General features: G+C 36.9%; 1 pseudogene; it reads left to right on the forward strand.

The window, feature by feature from the left end:
• The first annotated feature begins 664 nt into the window (after window positions 1-664).
• LOC118836961 lies at window positions 665-5,772 on the forward strand (annotated as a pseudogene).
• The last annotated feature ends 1,150 nt before the right edge of the window (window positions 5,773-6,922 follow it).

A 6,922-nucleotide genomic window follows, 5' to 3' on the forward strand; every position in this document is an offset into this window, starting at 1 on the left:
TACCTAGACCTGAGAGGGGTTAATTCAGGTTCCCCCCCCCATTATAGTATTACTATTTCTCTCTGTAACTCATTTAACTTTTACTCTTTAGATCCTATGCCATTTGGTGCTTATGTGTTTAGTATTGATATCAGCTCATTGTCTATGGTACCTTTTAGCAAAATGTAGCTTCTCTATTTATCTCTTTTAACTGTTTATTTTTGCTTTTACTTTGTTTCAGATCATAACTACTACCCCTGCCTTTTTTACTTCAGAAGCATAAAAGATTCTGCACCACTCTCTTAGTTTAATTCTGTGTGTACCATATTTCACCACATAATCATCACAGATCTTATGCCAAATTTTCTGCAAAAAAGTGAGGTGCAACCATTATGTGAAGCTTTAAAAAAATGTGCTGGTATTACTTAAAAATCATTTATTGCCAAACTGTCTTTGGTGCAAGATTAGGATGCACAGAATACTCATGAATATACATTAAGATTGGGAAGATGTCTTACCATATCAAGTGACTTACTCATGGCAGCTTCACCTGCCTGCCCACTCCCCTTGGCTCTTCACTGGGTTGAGTGACAATACCATTCGTACTGCAGCACTCTAAACAAACCATGCAAGTTGGCTTTTGGAAATATACTGACAGTGCACGTGCACTGAGAATTCTAGGCTCATGGCTCACAATACACAAGAGATAAATGCGTATCCATATGCCACTGGTGAATACATTGTTGCTATTTACGTTTTATGTGGTATGACAAACAGAATTATACCACATGATGATTATAAGATGAAAGGTTACAAACCAAATTTTGGAATAAAAAAAACAGGGTGCAACAATTATGTGGTGAAATACGTTATATTTCTGTTTCAAGTGCATTTCCTACGAACAACACGTTGTTGGATTCTGGTTTCTAATCCGTTTTGTTAGCTACTTCTATTTTCATCCTATTCACAGTTGTAATTGCTATTTCCTTCCATCCTATTCTATTATACTTTTTTTGAACTGCCCCCCTTTTAAGAATCTGTTGTTTCTAATTATTGCCTCCCATAATCTACCTTCCCTCTTTTTTGTAATCTCTTTCTCTTCTATTTCCCTCTTGGGTAATATGAATTTCTGTACCCAAATGTGCATTTATGTGTATTCTTTCCCTCTTTGAACTAGTTCAGATGAAAGTGAGGTTCAAATGTTGCTTGTTCCCCACTACCACTGCCTCCTCCATTGTATAAACTCTTCCTTGCATATCTCATTTATGAGAGAGAATTTTCTCCATTCTTCCTCTCTCTTCCCTCCTCTCCCAATGAATTGCTCTTCCCCACCATTCATCTTCTGAGAGCATCCAAACACAATAGAATCATATCCAGGCCCTCTGTCAAATTAAACTCACTGTAAAACTCCTGATGATGATAAAGTTCTGAAGAGTTACATGTATCATCTCCTTATATAAGAATATAAACAGTTTAACTTTCTTTAATCTGTTATGGTTTCTCACTCATGTTTACTTTTTATGCTTTTCTTGAGTCCTATGTTTGAATGTCAAAATTTCTTTTCATCTCTAGTCTTTTCATCAGAAATGCTTGAAAGTCCTCTTTTTCATTAAATATATATTTTCCCCTATAGGATTATTCAGTTTTGCTGGGCAGATTATTCTTGGTTGTACTTTGCCTTCTGGAACATCATGTTCTAAGCCCCTTATTCCTTCAGAGTGGTGGCTGCTAAATCTTGTGTAATCCTGACTGTGGTTCTATGATGCCAATCTAATGGTTCTTAAATTGAAATATTTCATATTTTATTTTTTCAATCTTTTGACTTTGTTTCATTGTTTTTTCATGTCTCATAGGGTCAATAACTTCAATTTGACCCAATTCTAATATTTAAGGAGTTATTTATAGTAATATTTTGTATCTTTTACCAAGCTGTTAATTCTCCATAACTTTCTTACATAGTGCTCACTCCTTTTCCCATTTTTTCTTCAACCGCTCTTATTTCGTTTTCAAAATCATTTTTTGGTCTTTTAAAAAAACTCAACGTTTTTTGGAATTCTTTTTGAACATATGTCCAATCTGTATTTTTCTTTACTTGTAGATATTTTCGAGTCTTCTTTGTTTCTGTCTTGAGCTTCCCTGTTATCATAGTGGCTTTTTATGGTTGAGGTTTTTTTTTGTTTGGTCATTCTTCAAACCTACTTTTTTACTTTGAATCTTATGTTAGCGTTGGGCCTATTCACTCTCCTTTTGCTCCACAAACTCTTGACTCAGATTTGGGTCTGTTGGCTTGTGTGTGGTAATAGACTGTTGCTGGGTTCACTGTTAACATGCTGGGAGATTCTCTAAGTTCAGAACAACTGAACTGATGGCTCCCCATTGGTCTTGGTCTTCTGCCCTGGTTATTCTGTTGTGGGCTTATGTCCTAGGTTAAAGGTTAGAACTGAATTGCTGCCCCTGGACTCAGCCACATAGCTGCATTTCCAAAACTTGTTCTCAATACTCAGCTAGTCCCCACACTCACTCAGGACTGTTTCTCTCTCCCTTAGATCTGTGACCCTGAACTGACTAATGGGCAACAGAGCCACCAGATAGAACCTGTTTCTGCTCCCAGGGATAGTTCAAGAGTCCACTGAGATCTCTTTCTGCCCTTGTGCCCTGGTGCTCTGTCTTAGCCCACTCTCAATCCCTGGATACTGTAATGCTTCCCATTCCCCACCCCATACTATCCCCACTCACCATCCAGTGTTTCTATCTTCCTAAGCTGCCCAGGGCTGGAAAAATGACTCACTCTGACTTTTTCTTGGCTTTCGTGATCAAAATTTAGTCTGGTATATTTTCTAGGTTGTTTTGGAGGTGTGTTGGGTGAGCTAGGCAAAAATACTTCCTCTCATCCCACCATCTTGATTCCACCTTCTTTTGTATGATGGCATTTAAAGCCTTTCCCAACCTGGACCCTTCCTACCTTTCTAATTTTCTTTGATTACTTCTTTCAGTGTACACTGGATCATAATCTAAGTACACTGACCTACTTACTATTCCTCACCCAGGACACTTCATCTCCCAGTTCCATGCTTTTTCACTAGCTAGCCCCTATGCCTGGAGTGTTTATTATCTTCACCCCCATCTCTTGGCTGTCCAGCTCAAATCAGCTCAAATCCCACCTTCAGTAAGAAGGCTCTCTTTGTTCCCCCAACTCCTTGTCCTGAGGACGTCCCCCATACTTGTGCTTTCTTTCTGAGGTTACCTTCCATTTATATTGTATATTTCTTCTGTGTACGTAGTTATTTTTATCCCCCTTAGAATGTGAACTCTGATGGAGGTCACCATGGTTTTGTAATTCACCCCAGCAATTAGCTCAGTATCTGGTACATAGTAATTGCTTAATAAATTTTTGTTGTCTGACAAACTGAACCTTGTACCACTGGCCCATAAGCTAAAGAATGTGATAGAGCCCATTCTTCCTCTTATGGGAAACAGATAGCACCTCAAACAAAGACTCCGACCAAAACCAAAAGAAAAAGAAATTTCACAAACATATGCTCAGTGGAATGCCACCTGGCAGTGATTATAAGACTAACAGAGCACTAACCATTAATAACCATTATGCCAGTGAAGCATAATCAGGAAGAGACTGTATACTATCCAAGCCTAGCAAGAATTGGAAGAAGTACGATGTCATCCCCAAAATAAATCAGCAGTCTTGTGATATTATAAACATTATTTGCTCCTCCACATGTCTACCTTGGCTACTCATGTTTATTTTATCAGTGCCCTCCCACTCCATGTATGCACCATAGCCTCAAGTGCTCCTTACAAGTTTGCCCTCCATAACTGTTCCTTAGGTGTGTCCATTCTTTCTACTAAAAGTATATGTATATGTCGGGGAGTGTGCTCCAGGTTTATGGGGAAATATTCTATTGTTACATTAAAACAAAAACTGTTTCATTAAATGCTTTTAATTTGAGCTAACTGTGCCCTCTGCCTAACTGGTAAGAGTAAGCATAGTTGTAGGAGCAAATCAACTTTATGTGAATGTGAGCCCAGAGAATCCCTTAAATTTGAGATAGCTTTTCTGGGGATCCCATGTGACAGGGAGAGGTTGTCCCAGATGCTATACTGAAAATACTTTTAATTTCCTCTTTTAAATGTCATACCACATGAAACCACTGATGTTTTATTAATACTTTAAGATTTACAAAGTATTTTCTGAGATCTCAAATCAATATGAGGTTAATAAAGTTTAATGCTAATAAACTAAAGTACACATAATAACTTAAAAATAAACAAAGTGTTGTAGAAAATCAAATGACACTGCAGCTGCAATCATGTGTGACTCATAACCTAGAAGAGCAGCCAGCTTGAAGTGAATGTTGGCTTTGTCAACAGGTCCCTTTAGCTGTTCCTATGAAGAGCTTGCCACTTGTCATGATTTGTTTGTCATTCTTTTTTTAAATTGACTTCATTGCTTAATCTTCCATGCAAGCAGAAAAGATAGAGATAACCTGGAATTAGAAATTTCCAAATCACATTAATTAATGGACGAGAGCAATGCATGTTAGTTTCCATGTTTTTACCTGCAAAAAATTATGAAGCTGCATTAATATTGGTATTCTTACATTATTGTTGCTTATCATCTAAGTAAAATAAATATTTGGATTGTTTTTTCAAAATGCTTTGTCTTAAAATGTGACATTTTGTCATTTAAAAAAAATTTCAAGATCAAGAGGTAAGCAAGTACTCAAAGAGTTTTGCTAGTCAAGAGTTGGTTCAAATAGTATTCAGAGCACATAGTCTCTTTCAGCAAAACCTGGTATTAAGAAACAACAATCACTGAGTTTGGGACCTTGCTACAGAATGCAGTGGGTTTGATTCATTTCAAAGCTTCTTTTTTCTTATAAGAATTTCATGAAAGCTTCCCACCAAGAGTACCCACACAGGAATTTCCAGGAAGAAACGGAATTCCTCAATGACATTTTCCTTAGTGAAGCAGCATATTGTATGGGGAAGCTAGACAGCACAGTGGACAGAGAGTTCCTGGTCTGGAGTCAGGAAGACCTGAGTCAAAATCCATCCACAGACTTACTAGCTGTGTAATCCTGAACAAGTCACTTAACCCTATTTGCCTCAGCTTCCTCATCTGTAAAATGAGCTGGAGAGGGAAATAGCAAACCATTCCAGTATCTTTGCCAAGAAAACCCTAAATGGGGTCACAAAAAGTTAGACACAACCAAAATGCCTGAACAAGAACAATTGAATGAGGTGTATGAATTTTGATTGCTGGTACTTATATTCTCTGAATTTCCCAAAGAGTCACGTATTTATCAGCTTTATCAGATTCTGGAAATTCTGATGAGTGAGCTTGACTCAGCAGCTAAAGACCTATTCTACATGAGAGATGATGTTAACTGCAAATGATGTCACTGGTGTGAATAGAATTTGTGAAACCAGGTTCCGTCCAGTCCTTTGGGTTATTTAATTAATGGAATAAAATCAGATGGAAATTATTGAACCTAGTCACATCTCTCCAGAACCAGAATTTTCTTCCACTAACTTTGAAACCACTCTAAGTCAGAACTCACACAATGACCTGATCAGGAAAGTAGTGGAAGTTCTTAAGCCTGGAAAATTTATGACTACTGTTTTGTAAATCAAAATACTAAATGTCACACATTATTTTCATTAGCTCAAAAGGCTGAAAGGTTTAAATGTCTTGATAGCCAGATTACTCAGTTGAATGATTACAATTTCATTCTTACCAGTTTTACTAAGAATCAATTGCAACATCACAGTTGATCAAGAAAAATGCAAAAAGCAAACACAAAAAGAAGGCCGCTTTCTAGTTAATGACAGAAGAGGCCATACTTTCTACACGCATCACCTTGTAGTTGTAGAAAGCTCCAGGTGCATTCGTAATATATACTTACTTTGAATTGTATGCAAACAAATACAAAGCAAGCTATATACAAGATGAGTAGGAAATAATTGAAGGAAGGCCTTGGAATTAAGAAGGGTTAGGGAAGGCTTTCTGTAGAAGATGGGATTTTAGTTGGGATTTAAAGGAAGCCAGGAAAGTCAGTAGTTGGAGTATAGGAGGGAGAGCATTCCATGCATAGAGGAGAGCTAGAGAAAATACCTGGAGCCCAGAGATGGAATTTCTTGTTTGTAGAATAGGCAGGAGTTCCTACTTAACATAAAAGTTTCTTTTCACTTGAGGAATTACAAATTTTATTTTCTTAAGAAAATGAATGATAACTACATCTGATGATTTTGCTTATTACAAATTTTGAGTACTGGAACATTACTTTTGCTCCCTCTATCTTTAATTCTTTAAGCTCAGTGATGCCCACTTACCCTTTATAAAATGAGAAATAGATTTTTCATAGGGACTTGACACTAGCTTTTCGCCTTTGGGAGGAAAAACCCTTGGTTCAGATCTTAATTAGTGTCATGGTGTGTTTGATGGTCTCTTATGTCTGATTGGCAAGGTTGGTGATAGGCAGGGTGGAGTTGGGGGCACCAATGTTTATGCAAGCATATATGGGGTCACTATGCCATTTCCATATTTCACAGTTAAAAGGAACACCAAATGTAGAGCCACAGATTTCAAATTCTTACTAAAGTTTATTTTTATGAAAAAAAATTTTTAGGGAGATTTAGTGTAAAAAATATGGAATTTGCCAGACTAAATAAGCTGGTCAGCTTGGATTATTTATAACTTTTTCGTTAGCAGTCCTAATTGTGATTAATAAACTGTTAAACTAATTTTGTTGTTCCAAGCAGAAACAATACCACTTTCTCTTGTGACTAAAAATCTTGTAATTTGTGGTACATGTAATTATTATGCTGTATTTCATAATGTTGTGACTTCATCTTCTGTTCCTCTTAATTAATGTGGTAATTTCTTTAGCCATGATTTGATGGCATCAAGTGAATGCTTGCACAA

The sequence above is a fragment of the Trichosurus vulpecula genome, chromosome 1, assembly GCF_011100635.1.
Source record: "Trichosurus vulpecula isolate mTriVul1 chromosome 1, mTriVul1.pri, whole genome shotgun sequence".
Taxonomy (NCBI): domain Eukaryota; kingdom Metazoa; phylum Chordata; class Mammalia; order Diprotodontia; family Phalangeridae; genus Trichosurus; species Trichosurus vulpecula.